This window comes from Prinia subflava, chromosome 11 (genome assembly GCF_021018805.1).
Source record: "Prinia subflava isolate CZ2003 ecotype Zambia chromosome 11, Cam_Psub_1.2, whole genome shotgun sequence".
Lineage (NCBI taxonomy): Eukaryota > Metazoa > Chordata > Aves > Passeriformes > Cisticolidae > Prinia > Prinia subflava.
In genome coordinates, this window is record NC_086257.1 from 19,526,169 (window position 1) to 19,546,188 (window position 20,020).

Genomic DNA, 20,020 nt, shown 5'->3' on the forward strand with positions numbered 1-20,020 from the left:
TGGAAGATGCATCATTATTGGGCTGCCAAATCCTGTGCATTTATTACTCTGTGCTGTATAGGGTCTGTGTATTTATTAGTGCTAAATACCTCATATTGTTCCATTTCAACATTCTCCCACTGACTTGGAGAAGCATGGCATAAAAGAATCCTCAAAAAACCTGGGAAGAAAAGCCCTTGACTAGGTGTGACTGAAATAATATCGACAGTGTTCTGTTTGGAGATGAACCAGACCCCAGTATTTGGTGTTTGACACGGAGGGGAAATGCTTTTCCTAGGTGGAGTATTTTTGACAAGAGTGTTTGATACTCCTCCCCTGAGCATTTGTCACTTGCTTCCTTGGTTAACCAATGTATGTTAGCATGATCACAAAAGCAGCAAAATTTACATTTTCTGTTCATTCTCCATCTATTAAAAACTAAACATCTGTAAGTTCAAATGGAAAATAGAGGCGTAGCTTTTTCTGTTATTAGGGTTTTTTCTTAAGTTTGTAAACATGCATCACTTTTTTTCCTTTTAAAAATGAAAACTGGGCTGGTCTGTGGATGCTTTAGTGAATTTGTATCAGAGCAGCAAAAATCACTTCAATGGTAGTACCAACCTGGCATATTTTAATATTAAATTGTGGGTAAATTTTCTGTCTTTAACAAGTTGAAAGATTAAGGAAGTTTTATTTCTCAAAATCAGAGGTCTTGAGTTTGTTACTTTCTCTGACCAGTCTAGTAGATCACATTGATAAATGTGAGTTGACTTAAAAAATAGAAGAAAGATCCCAAACCCACCGGTTTCATGAAGCCCTGACAGCAGTTACAGGGAATGAGAATTCTGTAGGTGACTGCAGAGGCAGAATTCTGTAAATGAAATTCCCAAACAGTGAAATCCTATCCCCAGCCTGTTCCAGTTTGAACAAGATTTGCAGGATGCACAGCTCAGCCAGTTTCAGATTCCTGGTGTGAAACAACCGAGATAAGAATCAAAAAGTAAAGAAAGGGAAAAGCCCTCTTAGATCAAACACTGTACACTGATATTTCTCCTTAGGCAGAATTACTCCTTCCAGAGTCCTTATTGCTCTTGTTTAAAGCAACAGAAGCCCCATGGCACCGAGAGTTTCTCTGAACTTGTCTTCAGCTTCATGATATTGTTACAGGGAAGTTTTTCCTGGTTATTTAGAATGTATTTGCAGTTATCCAATCTTCACCAGACAAACTTAAGTCTTCTCTTGCCCTTGATATTTGCTCCTGTGAAATTGTTTTTTTCTCCTATCAATGATGTTACATAGCTGTGCGTGAGACTGAGCCCTTAACTAACATCAGCATTCTTTTTTCTGCTTTTTAAACTGTTTGTAAAGTGGTGTAATAGGTTATCTGACCCCACTTCCACGTATTTGTAGGATAAACACCTGCTGTGTGTTGCTCTGAATGTGTAACACGTAAGTTCAAAGGGATATAAATTGAGCTGTACATCTGCAGTGACCATAGGAAATTCAACAGAAAATATTTCCAGTGAAACAAAAATACTGACTTCATTCATTCTGGCAACAAATTAAGTTTGCTTGGGTTTTTTTTACACTCATTTTCAATAGGGGAAAAACCTTTTCCTACTAGCAGGAAAACCAACATAATTGAAACATTAATTAACATATCAAACAGTATTTTTAGGGGAAGGGTTTTTTTAAAAAAAAATTAGGATAGACCACCTAGGTCTACTAGGAAGTATATAATTTAATAGTCTACATATAGCTAAACCCTCTTTACTGCTTAGGACAAGCTTTACTGATTAACCCTGGCCTAGCTGATGATCTTTGTAAGACCTCTGCTGTGGTTTCACTTCCTGATGCTCATCAGTTCTTTTGAATGTTGTCTTTGATGAATCAAATACATGTTTTCCTTGGTCATGCTTAAGTCCTGTTGTTAAAAAAGCAAAGAACAAGTGGCATGATTATATTAGTTTAATATGCTGCTGTTGATTAATGACTTTAGTCCATTTATTTAATAGATGCTGTTCTCTTTGACCATAGTGCTAAAGTAAATATTTTGCTATGTTTCTCTGTACTGTAAGCTCCTTATTCTTTGGAGCAGGTTTTGGTGTCTCTTACTCCATGTACTAGTCTCATATTAATGCAACTATTTTGCTATTCAGTCAGTGTGACAGACAAAACAGCTCTGGTATCTAAATGGTTTGAAAAGACAACAGAATAACAGATACATGTTTTATGTAGTTAGTCTCTGTGCTGTTTCTGGTAGAGCTCATACCCAGTACATTATTCCATGTTTGCTGAGAGCTTTTTGTGCTGGGCTCCCTTTCGCTGTCCAAGGCACCAGGCATCCTTTGGAAAACATGCATTTTGCTGATGGAGCAATGCTGCTCCTGCATTTCTGCCCTTTCAGGGCTGTATTCCCTCTTCCTTTCTTGGGCCACTTCTGTCCTCCTCTGACCCTGCAGTGGGATGCTCCAAGAGCTGAGTGGAAGATGTTAATTTGTTTTTAGAGGAAAGGAAGTGTTGAGAACACCCAGCTGGGAGAGGGTAGATGAGGGTAGGCTGAGGTCTCCCCACGCAGTAGCAGATAGATCTTGGCTAGGATGTGACTTGAGCATAAAGCTAAACCAGAGCCTTCAGGTGAGCCACACCTCTGAGCTCTTAGGGACAAGGGAGCTCGTTTGGGAATGTGTGCTGTCCCTCTGCCTTCTGTGATTTTAGCCCCTGCTGCTGGGAAGGCTTCCCTTCCCTTCTCAGGAGGCAGGAAAGCTTGTCATGGTAATGAGAGGCACAGGCTTTTTTCCTCTCCCCTGCTCTGCAATTTGTCACAGCTCAGTAGCTGCTGCGTAAGAATAAGTTGTCCTTTTAGCAGGGATGGCTGGATAACCAGTGCAGAACAAGGGCAGCCCTCTCCAGGTAGGTTTTAACTCTTTGTCAGTCAGAGGCCCTACATGAGGTTGCAAAATTGCTCTGTTAGAGAAGTGATGGAGATATGGAAAGAGCAGAGGCCAAAGGTTGTAGGAAAGGTGGTATTGTCTACTGGTGGCATGGTGTGAAGATTTAGAAAAAGGAAAAAAAAATCCTTGTGTTGCTTGGTCTTGGGCAGCTTGTCTGCTGCATAGTCACAGGGTTTACCTGTGCAGGGGGAATTTCATCTGTAAGTTGTGTGAAAATATGACCAAGACCCAATAGCTGTTTTTAAAGGTGATACAACTGCCTGACTACGTTGTGCTTCAGACATCACTCAGTTTTGAAAGTTTCTGAGGAAATGAGAGAGGACTGTAAGCAGAAGTGCAGCAGCTTTTGTTGACCAGTATTTTTGGAAAAAAAAAAAATACTCTTTGATGCATTTAACTGATGATTTCAGGACATTCAGTGTTACCTGTTTTTTTTTTGGCAGAATGAGAGGCTTACGTTTTTCTCTGGCTTTGCACAAAATAATAATAGTAATAGTAATTTTAGGAAGAATCTGGAACACATGATAAACACCTTATTTTAGTGGAGCTGTATCCCAGGAATATCTGTATGAGCCCAAGCTTCATTGCAATCTTTGCTTTTGGTCTCTGGTACGACTTAAAGTTTTCAGAAAAATTATTTCATACCTGTGGATTTTTAAGTGCTTTAGAGTTTTAAAAGTGATTCATAATTTTGAGGATTATTGTAAAGGAATTCTTGGATCCTAACTCTTCAGCCTCTATGCTACTACTATCACATACCCAATATCACAAGCAAGGTAGATTTTTAAGAACGTTTTGGAATACCCTTGTCTTTAAACCCGGCCCTTTGCTGCAAGGGCAGGTATCCTGGGAATTATTCCTGCAGTGGGCAGACAGAAGGCAGCCAGCCTTCCTGCTGTGTCCTCAGACAGGGAGAGTCACTCCAGCACCCCTGGGTGTACACAGCGTTCAGGGTCAGTGGCCACAGCGGGACAGCTCGAGCCTGTTGACGTCAAGCTGTCTGCAAACACCTCTGGGAGCAGAAACCAAGCCCCACTGCATTGTCTGAATGTCCTCAGCAGCTCCTTAGCTTGGCTTGGCAAAAATGTACATCTGAGCTGTTGGTCTGAAAGAATGTTCAGTTTGACTTCTGGGTGCCCAGAGAACTAAAGGTGGTAGTGGTACCAGCACTGAGGGAAACCCAGCCAGGGCTCCCATGGTGGTTACACTCGTTGAAAATAACACAATATTGTCAAGTCCTTTTGTTATTTCAGGGGATTTCCTTATTTAAACATTCTCAGCCTAGTTCTAAATGTGGTGTCTGCGTAGAACATGTGTCCCCCCTCCCTGAATCATGGCGTATTTGAGAAAGAATTTTTAATTAATTCAATAAATTAGGCTTGCCATAATCTAGACAAGTTCTTCTGCAAGGCTACTGAATCCCAAAACAGAAAAATACAGTTTTGAAAACACAGTATCTGTCTAAAAACACAGATGAGGCAGGCACTGTTGCCAGAAGGTGATTTTCCCAGGAAAGCCATTTGAGCTTTGTTCCATATCCTCACATTGGAGACCAATTTAAAAGTCCTTCTAACCTTGCAACTATCAGTTCCCTGCAAACACATTTCCGTGTTGACAAAAGCAGCTGCTGCCTTCCTTCAGCTGTGAAGGCTCCTCTGAGTTAACTGGGTCTGAGTGGAGAAGGGAAGGGTTCTCACCCACCAGTGCAGCTGAGTTGATTCAGTGAGCTGGAGAAAGCTGAATTAATATCATGGGGAATACGTCTGTTCTTACTTTGAGGAAAGGGAATGGGGAAAAAAAAAATCTGATTTTTAAGTTTCTCTCTCTTTTTTTTTTTTTCCTCTTGGTTCATTTTTTAGGCCTGAGTTTGAAACATGTAATAACAGAGTGGCCCCTCAATGTTACACATCAGATTTTTCTTTTTTTTTCTTTTCTTTCTTTTTTTTTTTTTTTTTTTTTTTTAGAGAGAAGGAAAAATCTTTTTCCCTTTCCTATTTGAAGTACGTCTGCTGAGAGCACCCAGTTTGACAAGCTGTTTTAGCTGATTATTATTCCAGTGGTGAATTTAAATTTAAAACTCAGTTTCATACTAAAAAACTCAGAAAAATGATTTGTCAATATGCTACTGTTTTGATCAATATGTCAGTAGTCATCATGTCCACTATTTTCAGAAGAAAAACTCCACAAATTGGAAACTACCTTGAATTTTCACAGGTGACCCCCCATCCTGCAGGTAGCAGTCTGTGAAGGTGGGGGTTGTGAATGCTTTAAGGTGCTTTGGCATAAGAGTGCTTTGAGTAATAACTCTTTATAGTCTTTCCCAGTCTAGACTGGGTTTAACTTCATTCTCTAGGACCTTCCAACTTCCAGTTTATGTGAATTGGATTACTTGCTAATGAATTTCATTTAAATGCCTTGCAAGTGGATTGGTGCTGCAGCACTGCTCGCCGTCCTTCCATCGGTACCAACTGATTGGTATTGACAAGATTACTGGGCTGCTTTATGGGTTTTTAATGGAGCTGGCTGAGTTGGTTTCCTCTCCAGCAACTCAGCTTCCTTCCCTTTCAGTTGACTATGAGCTATTTTGTGTGATTGCCTCAATTTTTGACTGTTACGGAAATTGATGTTTTAAACTTCTGCAGTATGCTTTTGCTCTGGTGGGACTTGTCCTGTGTTTCTCATTGCACAGTGAATCCTGTTTCTGTGGGTTTACAATGAGTGGTTTCTGTATCTGGATGAACTTTTCTCCAGAATAGTGCTGTCTGCTTGCCCAGTTCTTACTCTTTGTCCCCTCAGATACCCTTTATTTTTTAGCAGCTGATTCACACATGGCTATAGATATACAGGTGCTTGTTCTATATAAGAGTATTCCTGAAATGTGGCAGCTTTAATGTGATATGAATGTACAAATTAAACATTTCTTCTTTGAAACATCTGAAAAATTATCTTACATCGGGTTTTTCCATATTTCTGATGGAATAAAGGTAAAAGAACAAAATTCAGGAAATAAAAAATTCTCAGCTGACAGAGAGGAGCTGTTTCAGGTGGAGTTTAGGAATTTGTGTGGATATGTCTCTGGGCAGGTCTTTCCATATTTCTGATGGAATAAAGGTAAAAGAACAAAGTTCAGGAAATAAAAAATTCTCAACTGACAGAGAGGAGCTGTTTCAGGTGGAGTTTAGGAATTTGTGTGGATATGTCTCTGGGCAGGTCTTTCCATATTTCTGATGGAATAAAGGTAAAAGAACAAAGATGAGGAAATAAAAAGTTCTCAACTGACAGAGAAGAGCTGTTTCAGGTGGAGTTTAGGAATTTGTGTGGATATGTCTCTGGGCAGGTCTTAGATACTTCCAGTGCTTCCTGATGAGGCTTCTTCTAAAACATCCTCACCCACGCCGTGCTCCCAGAGTGAAGTACTGGAGCAGTCTGTACATGTTATTTTGTCACTAGGAACCCTATTGCTACCTACCAGTTTCAAGTAATGACAGTTTTTAACGACGTCTTGTGTGTGGTGCTGATTTCCCCCCACACACACTTGTACGTATTTGTTTCTCCTGCATTTTCTGAGTTGGTATTTGTCTCAGTTTAGCCTCTCTGTCAGATCTGAAAAGCAGATGTTGTTTTAGACATGCTGAATTGCTTAAAAAAAATGTTGCCATACATCACTGTGGAACTGTGATTAAAAGAAATAACTTTGGTTTTCTCTGTTTATGTTCCAAGCGCAGCAGTGGTAGAATCACCATTAGCTTTGTATGTGCCTATTAACCAAATGAAAGGAAGGATTCAATGGAGTGATTAGTTTTCAATTTAGGCTTTTAAAATTATTGTCTCATGCTTTTTGCAGCCTAGTTACTGAGGGGAATATCCAGGATTTAGATATTTTTAATTCTATTTTGATTGGGGAACTTTTTCCAGATACTGAATCCAGATAAAAGCAGGATATTCAAGGATCGTTTAGAGGAAAAGATACTGTGTCCTCAGAATGCTTTTATGATTCAGAAAGCACAACATCTAATGACTGAATTTATTTGTTAGAACTCAAATAGCACCAAAATCTCGGAAAGTAGTATAAACAGTGTGATCTTAAGAGGATTAGAAAAAAAACCCCAAGTGCACAAGTTCACATGGGGAACAGAAGCAATTCAAAGCTCACACAAAAACCACTCATTTAGCCCTAACACAAACCTAGTGCAATGTCTGGGAAGGAGAAAGTAGCACCAATAGCAGCATTTCTGGAAGCAAATGGTTAAACATCTCTGCAAGCAGCAGTTAGAGAAATCCTTGCTTTCAACTGATTGTGTTTGGAAACAGGTAAGGACTAACACCAGCGTACATCTGGTCTGAGTGTTTATAACCAGATGTGTCACTGTGTTGGTGCCAGGGTTGTTTTTATCTGTGGTTTCCTTTGTATCACACAATTATTACTGGGTTGGTAGCAGCAGCCCAATCTGTACGAGCAGTCTGGGTGGGTATTTGCTGCTTTGGTGAAGGTGGTTTGGCATGTTAGTTTTAGCCCTGCAGGTGAGAACTGCCTGGCCCATTCAAGCTGGATTTAAGGCCTGGAGCGTGGCTGGTCTCTGTACACCACTGCAGGACAGAATGCTCTTCACAGGGAGGTGATGTTGGGTGTTGTACTGAGTGATTGGCCCTGAATCTCTGAGGGACACAGGCACCAGGTGTGTCATTTTGTGCAGAAAAATCTGGCGTGGGCAAGGCTGGAAAGCACTGGCTCTGAGCACACGTGTGTCAGCACTCACATGGCAAAATCATTTTGAAGTTGAGGGGAGCAGTTTTCAACTGGTGTTGAACACATTAGTCATCAGGCAGTGGTGAGCCATTCCCAGCCCCTCCAAGATGAAGCATCCAAACTCAGAAGCTGCTGTGCATTCCCCAGGTGTGCCTTATCAACTTAAAGGGCATCTGGTGGACTTTTTAAAGTGTCTGTAGAGCTGTTACTACATCTGGGCACCTGTTTAAATCACCGTAACATATTGGAATATAAAGGTGAGAGATAGTCCGAAATCAATAAATTATAACTGTCACCTGCATTGTTTCAAGGTACATGCCAAAAATCCAATAAGATAAATTTGGAAAGAAAAGAAGCTGCTGATGAGGCGTTTGTACTCAGCAATTGATTCAGAAGAAGGACACTGCAGAGTTTTCTAAATGTTTACACGTCGCTTCAGGCGCCCTTACTTAAAACTGGAGCCTACAACCAATTAACATTGAGTGAGGAATGAAGCAAAGTCAGTGAACCCTTTCTTTTCTCATTCTCTGCTCTCTTGAGTCTTTGCTTCCAGCTTCTTTCCGTGTCACTGCCCTGTTTAGATGTAAAGCAAAGGACAAGAAGCCTCTTCCACGGATCAGGCGGAAAGGTTTCCCTCTCTGGCTTCGATGATAAGCACTGCACTCGAGATTGCACAAGGGCAGAGAGGTGTTGGAAAGAGACAGTTTGGGCAGTGTGTACTGAAGAGAGCTTTTTTTCCTTGAAGAAAATGTTTTGTGTTTGTGCAGTCATCCCTTTATTTATGTTTGCAATGTTCCTTCCCAAATGGAATAACCCAAACCAAGCGTCACACTTGGTGGCAGGGCCTTCCTCTGCCTTTCTCTGCTCACAGCTTTTATCATGATTTAGACTGTTCTCAAAAGAATATTGGTTGGTTGCTGTTTTGTTCTATTTTTAAGGAAAACCCTTGTTGTAAGCAAATAATGTTTTTATGGGGCCTGCAGAGCGGGTGCTAAAGCTTTCTCTTCTCAGCTCTGCCTGTAGAAAAAAAGCTTTTGGAGTAGCCTTGCATAGAATATTGAGGAGCTGAGTTTCACTCAGCCCATTTACATATTTTCTGCAGCATTAGTACAACTAAGCAAGGAAATAAGAGCCTGTTTGCAAATTCTTTCAGTTCCCAGCATTCCTGCATTCCTCAGCATCCTCTGCAGTGCCTCTTGCTTGCCCTGTGAAGGTGATGTTTCTGCCTGCCTTGTGGGATCTTCTAAGAATAAAATAAGCCCAAATGCTGCAGCTTTTTTTTTTTTTTTTTTCTGGCCAAAAATGGCTCTATAATGAATGATTTCCTGCTGGTTGAGTTTGAAAATGGCATGTGAGAACCTCGTTGATCATGAGTCCCACAAACTATGGTTGTTCTTTACTCATAGTAAAAGTTTTTTGACCACAGGTTGCAGATGCTTGGTAAAGAATTTAATCTAAAAATAGTCTGGTAATACTTCATTAGTCACCCATGTCCATCTGTCACCCTTCCTGCTCTTTGAGTGGGCGATAAGATTATGTCCTAAAGAAAAGTCGTCTGGCAAGTATTTGTATGGAGGACAACCACTCAGGAATATTAGTATGGATAAAAATCGTTTGTCACTGTTGGATAAAAACGAATGTTGCAGTGGATGGAGTTACCTCATATTTGGACATCAAAAGCTATGTGCTTATACTTAGTTATCTTACTGTTGGGTGCATACAATTATTGTTGACATGTAAAGAAAATTACTAAAATGTAGGAGAGTATGGATTTGTTTGGATTATGGTTTTGTTTGGGTTTTAAAGGTGGGCAAGATTTCTCTTGAATTTTGCACTAGGAAGATTTCTGTTATTTACATGTTGTCAAGTATTGCTAGCAATTAGTGTGAGCTGGTGGGTTTTTTTAATTACTGAGGTCACTGCTGGAGTTTGTAACTCTTCAGGCTCATGGACACACGTGCGTATAAAAATCGAGTTATTTAATGCAAGATGTGTAAGGAAAACAGATTTTTCTTTTGCTGCTTCACAGTGGATGTAACCATTTTGGAAGTCATACAACTGCAGTGTTGATTTTTGTTTGGGGCTTTTCAAAGTGTTTAGAATTCGGTAGCTGTGGTGTATTTCCAGAAGAGATGTGGCATGGGCAGACGATACTGTAAGTTGCCTGGTTGCCTTCCTGAAGCTTTTTGTGGAGAGCTGAAGCAAAGTGCAGACACCAGGATGCTTCTACCCGGGTTGTTGTGTGTGTGCACTCCTGCTGAGTGGCTGCGAGCATCCAGAGGTGCAGGTGTTCATTCAGCAGCAGTGTTTGTTCTTTGTTCAGAGCTCTGTGTGCCAGGCTCCCTGCAGGAGCAGCTCTGTGATGTGGGGAGGACAGGATATGTGCAAGCTCCAGCTCTGTGCTCTGCTCCAGGCTCTCAGCAAATGCACTGGGAACGCTCAGCTCCGGGAGCTGAGCAGGCTGGGAGAGCCAGGAAGGTTAAATGATAACATTTTACTGTGTGTTAACAGCACTGTTTTCAAAATAATAAACACTAACATTGCCTATTTTGTCTCCTTATTTCCCTGTCAGCATCACCCTTCTGTGGCAAGAGGCACCCTAAAGGAAAACTTCTGCATATCAATGCACTGCCAATGGTAAGTACCTTTTTAACTGACTAAAGATGGTGTGGTTTCTCTCTGCACACATGCCATTAACAGGCTTACACTGCAAGTAGTATATTTAGAATAACTAATTTTTAGTATTCAAGTGGATTATTTTAATTTTTGAAGGAACATCTAGACCATTATGCTGTCTGACAAAAATATTACAATTGCACCTGGTTTTATCCTGTGGAAAGTAGGGCAGCATGTTAATTTTGAAGTGAGAAGTGTGACTTGACAGTGACATAGCTCATCCTGTTGGTAACTGGTGTTGCTTCCTCTTTTGGCCATGAGCCTGTCTGGGGTGAGCTGTAGCCAAGCCAAGTGTTCTGTAGCCCCCATGTGGGTGCTATCTGCAGTTTGTTTCAATACTAACAGCTTTTCCCAGAAGAAAAACAGAACCAGATCTGCACTGTCAGGTGTATTTTACTTCAGCCCATTTGTCAGTGTAAGACCAGTGAAGTTAAAATCTTAGCTTCTGTAGAAAGGGGCAATCTTCTTATTCCATCTCTGCAATGTTAGTGTTACAGACTATTGCAAATCCGTGTTTTCAGGCTGTCCTTATGGTTTGCTGGTGCTTCCTGATAGCTGTGCAGATGGAGAGCAGAGCTGAGGGCTGAAGGGAAGGACTGGAATTTACTGCTTCAGCTTTGATTCAACAGCCTCTTTTTAGCAGTTTTGGTATCTCATGTTGCCACAGTTGAGTGGTACCTTCAGCATTAGCCTGAAGAATTAAATGCAGAAAGTGCCAGCTTTGTTGAGTTCTGTGTTTGAAGCATCTCTAGATCATCATGCTCAGTACAGAAGTTAAAGGGGTAATATTTTGAACTGCTTGCTTTGAAAACTTTGGATCTGAGAGCTGAGCTGGTTTCCTTTGGTTTGCATGTGGAAATGGATGTGTGGAATATGTAAATCAATTACAGCCTCACTTACACTTTTGCAACTCCACTGTCTTTGCCCTGTGAGGAAAATGATGCGCAAGAGGTTGTTTGGATGGAGAGTTTCCTTTACTTTGAGGTAGTAAGCAATTCTGTTAACTCCTAAAGACATCATGGAGTGAAATATATTTGTCACAAAGTAAAGCAAATGCACCTCTGAAATCAGATCTGCACCAAGCATGTATGTTGTTTAATAGTCTGGTTTTTAGGCTCAGAGTTGATGTGAGAAGAGTTTATATTAATTTGGGATTAATATACTTCAGCTGGTGGTAATGGATTTGTTGAGTGAGAAAGAATAGTGTTTGCCTGGTCACTCAGACTGGTATTTTAACTTCTCACTCCTGAAATGGACAGTGCTCTCAGCCTTTTCTAGTATTGTTAAATCTTCATTGTTGTTGTTGACCTTTTTCCAGCACAAAGCTACTCTGTTTTCTTTTTATTTTGTAGTGGTTGAGTGTTATTTCAGTCATGATTTAAGATTCTGATCTGTATTACTGCCTCTCTTAAAAACATGACTCATTTCATATTAAACTGGTCCTTGTACTTCATAAAATTTTAAAATACTGTAAGACTGTACTTGAAATGTTACTGCATTTTGTCCTAATTCTCCCCCTACAAATTATATTAGAAATTCAGAATTGCACAGTCTCAAGGGCATGGTAGTTGTTACAGTGATCATAAAACATACTCAACTGATACTTGCAGTGAAGTACTCCCCACTCTTTTCTTTGAGGGCTGTTTTTGTGCTGTAAGTTGTTATACTTTAGTATTCAAGAGATTTCTAAACCATTACTCACCTCTGATTAACTTTGAAATAGTTTGAATGTAGATTTAAGAGACAAGCTAGACACATTTTTACCATCCCCAAAGTAATCATAGCTAAACCTGCACAGTAAAAAAAGACTTTTATAGGTTTTTATTATGTTTTTCTTTTTGCTGTGTGTAAACTAAGTGTGGGCCACAGGTTGCTGAAGAAAACAGGTTGTGTACATCTCCCAAAGAGGACTTGCTTTAACCATGGTTACCCGTGTTCAACACATATTTGAATAAGAAATAAATTTCTGATTCCCTTGAGAAATGGTTGTAGCATTTTTGGTAGTTTTTAATCCTGATTGTCAGTTCTATTTCTTAGTAGTAAAAACCCCCAAAATAACAATTTACACATACTCTGCCCTCTTCTATTGTTCTCTTAGATTTTCAATTTTCAAGGTAATTAAAAGAAGCTTATTTTTTCATCATATTATGTTGTGGTATACATACATTTGTTATGTATATGTTAACTAATTAACCAAATAGGGTAAAATATTAGTTACTCCTTAAAAATTACTATAGTTGTTGGCAGTTCTTTAGAAAATAAATATTTATATTGTGATATAGCATGGCTCTGTTCAGTGGGTGTAAGTTCTCCTTCCCATTTTTCCAGCCAAGTTTAAGGTTCCTCACAATGTCAAAGGAAAGATGCAAAGGCTTAATGAAAAAGGCCTGGTGATTGCAGGAATGTAAGTGTCTAATGCTACTTTTCTGTAATTTGGAGGTTCATTTAGAGGTTGATAACTGGGTGCTTAATCTGCGGTCACAAGAATCAATGAATGTGTCGGAAATAAAAATTTGAAGTCCTGGATCTTTGGTCTAAGCAAAAGGTGACATCAGGATTTTAACAAGGGCTTTAGCAAATAATTTTTTGATTATTGATGGAACAGATAGCTTACCCAAGAGAGATTTTCCATTGTATCTTGGAAGGCTCTTTTGTGAGTTTTGGAAGCAAACCAGTTTGCCTTTCTGTCTTGGCAAGTCATTGACATAAATACGTGTGGGAATGTAGGAGTGTGCTTATCTGTGCATGTATTTATACACACATACAGATGTATATCTAAATTTAGAAATACTGAGTGGACTGTGCAAAACCCAGGAACTTACAGAAAGGTGGGAGATACTAGTTTGTGACTCTCCTGTGGGATGGATTTAATTCTACAGAGGTAACCAGAAGGGGCTGTGAAGGACTCAAGCAGGGCAATGTGGTGGCCTTCTTACAAGCATCCTGGAAAACACTGTGTCGGGGTTCTGAGCCTTTACATGGATGGTTTGGCAAAAATCGACACCCTGATCAGTCAAAAAGGTCTCATGCAGAAGAGAATAGAGGATGTTATTGTTCATTACAGGCTGGCATAGGTAAAGTCTGAGGATAGGCAGTGAGCACAAAATTACCTAGTCCCCAGGCAAGCGGTGTCATCAGCAGCTAAGGCATGTCCTCACAGTCTTGGGGGAATACCAAGTAGGTGATTTAAATCCCTTCTTTTCAGTGCTGCCTACTTTTAGGTGAACACATTATACTGTGTTTCCAGGGTGTAACACACCTATTGTGTGTTATGTCAACTGTTCCTACACCTGAGAGATGTTACAGGGCAGCTCTTCAAGCACTGTGTCTCTGGGGCCAGGAAATTCCATGGGTGCAACATTTCAGTGTAATTACCTATTCAGGGATTTAGCTCAGAAACAGCAGGAGGGCTTGGAGGAGTTGGGGAGAAGGAATAAGTCACTCCAAAGCAAAGGGACTGGAAGATGTCTGCAAATATTTCCCCAAGACTGCAGCAAGTTGTTTTAATTTGAACACCTTTGTGGTGCCTTCAGGTAGTCCAGTGACCTTATCACTCCTTAGAAGAGAGGTGAATGAATAAATGGATATAACTATCAGCCTGTGCTTCCCCAGCAGCCAAACCCGTCCAAGTACTGATCTGGCAGGCCATTATGTTAAAATGCTTCCATGCAAAGGAATACAACCAAGGGAAGGGGGTGTGAGCTGGAGGGTTGGGTTTGGTGGGGCTGCCTTGTCTCTGCTGGTACTTGCCAGGGACAGCTGGAGGTCTGTGCTGCTAGCTCCAAGATTTTTGCACTGGAATTGCAAAACTGGCTTTGTTCAGGAGCTGAATGGCATCTCTCAGCTATAGGTATATAAAGTGAGTATCTGCAGGTGAGCAGCTCTTTGGAAGGTGGTGGAGCTGAAGGTCAGTTGTCATTATATCAAGAACAGGGACCCTTGCTTCCTGGAGTTTATGAAACCTGACAATACTAAAGGTGTTGCCCTCAAGAGCCTAGAGTAATTGATTTAAAATAAATAACCCTGCAAGACTGAGGCCCTTATTTTATGAAATACAAATGCATGTGCGTACATGTAACTTCTAGTGTAGGAGCAGTTCTTCTGAGATATAAATACAGAGCACTTGCATGCATAAAGCTAACCAAGCTTGAAAGCACTTTGAACAGTAGGGCCTAAAAGTGCTCATGAAATTTATTGTTGAGGCTGTTGGTTGTACAGTTTATGGATGCAGTCTTAAAAGGAAAAAAAAAATATTCCTAGCAGATTCTGAAATAGTCTAAAATAACTGACAACATGAAATTTTGGACTATTTTGCTCCTTCTGAAATCAGTGGATGCTATTATCAATGAAGGAAGATGAAGTGCAATGTATTTTATGTGATAATTTGTTGTGGCTAAACAATTATTTTTCAAAATGTTCATACATCAGTTCTATTTATTGGATCAGCATGAATTTGCTAATCTAGTGGTTTATGTGTGGAAGAGGAAATGCTATTAATAATGTGATACAAAAGAAAAGTTCCATCGTGTGGTAGGGTGCAAACTGTGTTAAGCATTAAAAATTGTATGTACACTATTCTGAATCATTTTTGGAAGGGTTTTTGAATTTTCTATTTCTTACAGAGAGCAAGTTAAACACACTAGCAAAATCCCTTCCTGACTGAGAGGGAAAACACCCCTTTTCTCCTTTCTCTGCCATTAAAGTTCACCATTGAATGAATCAACTGAAACGGAAATGAACGTCCTTTAAAAAAATTTAAGTGTTGGCTGTGTTTTGAAGTAGCATTTGTCAGAGAACTTTCTCTGCTCTTTCTCCAAGCATTTTGCAGTTCAAAAATAAGCTTTGACTAAGAATTCTCGGCAAAATCATAAATATGTAATTATCTAAGCAGCCAGGATATTTAGCCCCTGGCAGGTGCCCAGTGCAGTGCAAGAGCAAAGGGAACTGGGCCAGTATCTCAAGCTAGAGGAACATCTAAAACAGGGTGAGGGCTATTGCTATTCCTTATCTACTGGCATTCCTAGGTTTTAAATTTTAAATGTACCTGAAAAGAGGCTGTTTCTGCTGCAGTGGGTTGTTTTTTCTTACAGCTGCTTTACTCTGGTTTTCTTCGTTGGTGTCTTCCTCTGCTTCACCTCCCTTGCCTTAGGTTTTTTCTGTCTTTACTGCTTTTATACTGGTGTTGGTTCAATAGATAATACTAGTGCAGTTAGCATTAGATTTTATCTTACTTGATCAGCATGCCATCTGCTTTAGAGGAGAGGGAGATTTTGTGTTTCTGCTCTGGGTTAACTGCCATATGCCCATGGTGAAGTTGTATAACCTGAAATGACCCTTTTCCTGCTCTATTATACAAAAGAATTAGAAATACAGTATAAAGTCTTCTTGACGTTGCCAAAGTTTGTTGCAGTTTAAAAATTAGACTGGCTTTGGGTGTACATGAAGCAGGATGTTGTAGGGAAAACCCAAGGACAGGTTCTTTGTGTCCTAGCCCGTGAGTGTTGCCATCTGCAGAAGTGCAAGGCTGATTTCACAGGAGACCATGTCAATGTGTCACTTGTGTCATGGGGCCTTGATCCTGATTTCCTTCTTGTCAACAGAAAGTTGGTGTTAGCTCGAGTTAACAAAAGTAAAGGCTGCCCTTAGTTTAACAGTGCTGATGCTGGGAGATAATGAATATTGCTGCAGAACAATGGGAGGTCTGTAGGCTGTGTGGAATGACACTGCTGATGCTGACTTTTATTTACCCAGCAGAAATAGAGACCTGCTGGCCTTCAAAAACCAGGACCCTGTGTGTCCATCAGCATGGGAGGGTGTGGCTAGAAGCCTGTATTTGTTTTCAAACTCTTCAGTTCACCCAGTGATTAGAGGCAGAAGTGGTAGTCAGTGTGTTAGTGCACCCATATTTGTAAATAAAGGTCATGTGTCATGTTCTTACTGTAACTTAGTGAATAAATATGAGAAACCATTCAAGACAAGGGATTTGAATCCCATACTGAGCATATGTACGTAGGATTGGCATCCATCAATTCAATATTCACACAAATGGAGGGTATTGATGTCAAATATGAACCATAATTGGAATCTTTGACCTCATTCATGATATTCATGAAACCTTTCCCCTTTTACTTAATTTCTTTGGGCTGTAGAAGGACCATATTTTACAGTCTACATGTTCTAAAAATGTTTTAAATCATGTGTTCAGATATTTAAAAACTGTTAAAAAAAAAAAAGCGAAGTCCAGTAGCATAAGTTAAATTCATGTCCATCATAATGTGAAAAGGAGAGGACTTGAATAAAGTAATAAACTGGGCATGTGTGACTTGGGAATGGTTCTGTGCAGGGCAAGGAGTTGGACTCGATGACCCTTGTGGGTCTCTTCCAACTCAGCTGATTCTACAATTCTGTGAAAGTGGCAAATGAGCTTTTACAAAATCAGCCATTTCACTCTCTTGCAACTTGTTTTCTCTTTTAGCTTAATTGACAGCTTTTATGAGAACAGCCATGCACTTCTGGTAAAGAGCATACAGTAAGCCAAATAATATATACATGATGGGCTATGAAGAAGTGATTTTAAGTGTGTGCTTACTGATGAGAATCCAGAATACGGTCACTGGTGGTTAAAGTGAACAGAGGGCAGATCAAACATCAGAGCAGACTCTTTTTTCATGAATAAAAGAAACAAATGTAAAACTATCAGGTACATAACACACAAATTAAGGGGAAAATAGATGGTCAAAGGTTAAGGAGGGAATGAAAACACAAGTTTTATGGTCACAAGATCAAATGAGGCATTAGTTAATTTTCCTTTTTTTGGTGCAGTTCAGCAGGAGTTCAAGTAATTCAACCGAGTGATTGAACTGGAACAGGAAAGAGTGCCAGAAAAACTAGTTGCTAATAACATAAACAGAAAAAATAATCAAATGAAGTTAAGACTTGATGTCAGCATTTCACATTAAAATGCATTTGAAAAGGCTGGAATTTCATCCTAGTTCATGGAACCCGATTAACACAGAAAACAAATTTGTAACAAATATTTTAACAGCTGATAAATTATTCTACTAATAAGCTGTCAGAATGGATTTAACCAAGAAGTGGCTGAAGTTCAGATGGTGTTTTCTGGAGACTGACCATCTGGGAAATTGGAAGTAACCTGAGTAGTAAGTAAGGGTATTTGAACTGTGAGGAGGTGACTTAATTACGTAAATAGCAAATGGAAACTACATTAGGGATGCTGGGGTTTTGCTCTAAATAGAAGATAAAATACAACTTAATATTTCCTACCATTGATACCCCAAGGTGATGTGCTGCTCTTTAGGCAAGGTCATTGCTGCCTTTTCTTGTACATATTTCGTACTTGTTATGAAAAGCAAGTAAGTGGTATGTGTTTGAGTTTGTGACTGTGAATGCAGCTTAGAGCAGATTGTTGGCATACCTTTCCACTGGCCTAATTCCTGGCTTCTTTTATATTTAACTTTTTCTAAAAACAAAATCCTTTCTTGCTGAACCATTCAGTTTTGGCTATTATAAAGATTCTTCCTGTGCTGCTGCAGTTTACGAGGTTCCTGTTTTAAAGTCCTCCCCAGTTGGTTTTAGACTCTTGCATGTCCCAGTTCTTAGTTCAGAATGGGAGCCTTGGTGAACAGGCTCTTGGGGAGCAAAGTTGCTTCTGCTGACCCATCCAGTTTTGTTTTAAAATCCTTTTTGCTAAAGCTGACAGAAATTTCTCAGCAGATTAGCCTCCTCATTGCCCACAGGAGCAACTGTTGCCATTTTGGTTTTTTGCTTGGTGGCTGGTGTTTTTCTTATTCACACGTGTCTCCATGGTGGTACATGTATTTCAGTTGAATTTCCTTTTCATCATAATGCAAACTAAATAAAGTCTTTTTTTTTTTTTTTTTTTTTTTTTTTTTTTTTTTTTTTTTTTTTTGTCTTTCAAAATGCCCATGTCAAGGCAGTTGCAGGGATTACTCTGTTGGGCAGGGTACCCTGAGGTTGACTTGCACTTGGATTGTCTCTGTTAAAGCTTCCCATTTTCTTCAGACTTCTTTTTAGTCTGTCCACGGTTGGGTGTGGATTGTGGCATATTTGGAAGAGGAATGAGTGTTATATGTGATCCTCTGAAATGTCTCAGCCCTAACATCCAAGTGCCTGGAGTTCATAGGAGTTGGGTCGTGAAGGCACTCAGACACGGGGCAAAAACTATAGCCTGGGAGAAAACAATGTAGTGATCAGAAACATTATAGTTCAGCAAATTCAGCAGCACATAAGCAAGTCCTGGACTCATTTTTTTTCAGATTTGGAAGACAATTTATTCGGTTATGTAAATCTTTAAATTTATGCTTTGAAAAAGGAGTGTTATGTGCGCAAATTCTAAATCGTTCCAACTTGTGGCATTTATACATAGCAAACCTATAGGGAAAAAATAGTCATTTTTGGGTTCCTGAGGCTCTGTTGTTACCTCAAGATAGATGTGGGACGTTTTGCAAGTGCATGAGTGGAGAAACATCAGGGAAGGCAAATCTCGAGCAGAGTGTTACTAGAAGTGCCAAGTTACAGCTGTGATGGGTGACATCAACTTAAAAAGATGTCAACTATGCAGCACTCATAAGTTAGGAACCTCTGGGCTTGCTTTTGAAGAAAAAAGCATTGCAGCTTAAGTGAAGTCAACTGTTCCACATACTTTTGTGACTTGTAACTCATCTGGTGAAAAATCTGAGTGGTTTGTAGGCATGGTGCTCTGAGTAGGGAAAGGAGCTAGGGGATCCCAGGGGGAAGTCTGGGTCACAGAGTAACACACTTCCTTCCTTATTCTCTTGCCCTGGAAACATGTCATTTGTTTATTTGCAGTGCTACATCCACAGGAATCTTCCACTGGAAAATCAGTTCATGTCAGAGAAATTATTTATTTAAAATAAATCCAGCCTTGCCTCGCCCATCTCTCTGGCTACACCCATGAAAATTGCCTAGAGGTCAGCTGAAAAATTGCCTAGAGGTCAGCTGAAAGGGCCTTTTTGGGCAGTGGGTGAATTCACAGCCCTCCCTTGGATGATTTATGGGAGCTGAGTAGCACTTAAGACAATTGGGAAGATGATGCTGTGGCTGGTTTCCACAAGCAGCTCACTGCACACTGTGTCAGGGTTGAGAAATGACAGTGCAGTCTTGTGTGATTTCATGTGTGTGATTTCAGAGGGTTTGAAGAGCAGTTTTGTGGCTACCTCAACTTTAAATTCAGTGTGATACACAGTGCCTCTGCCAGCATATGCTGAAATCCTGTAAGAGTGCTATAATTAGGAAGCTTAGTTGAAGAATTGGGTGAAGGAAACACTTGCATTCCTTAAGTATAGAGGATTGTCAAAAAGCAAAGTGTTCCCTAACTTGCTATGAATTCCTAGGAGGATTTCATGACAAACATCTTGGGTTAAATGAAAAGGAATATACTGAAAAGGGGGAGGGGGACAATTGTTTCTGTTGTAATGTGTGAATGCCATAAAATCCTCCAAAATGCAGCACTTTCAAGTAGGGGTTTTGCTTCTTTTTCCTTCTCTCATTTTATCTTAGTACAGGAGGATTGTAGGATATGTAAAACGTGGACTTCACTGTAGGAAATGCATCTATTTATCACTTCGAACCAAATCTAAGAGAGCTGTATGGATTGTTTCAG

The 20,020-nt window shown here is 40.0% G+C and overlaps 1 protein-coding gene across 5 annotated transcripts in view; it reads left to right on the plus strand.

The window, feature by feature from the left end:
* Positions 1–20,020, plus strand: part of TBL1XR1 (TBL1X/Y related 1) — a 109,723-nt gene that overhangs the window by 37,140 nt on the left and 52,563 nt on the right. For all 5 annotated transcript variants that reach the window (XM_063408143.1, XM_063408146.1, XM_063408148.1 and 2 more), the window contains exon 2: positions 10,253–10,317. The gene's annotated coding sequence lies outside the window, so the exon portion shown is untranslated. The remainder of the gene's footprint in view (positions 1–10,252; positions 10,318–20,020) is intronic.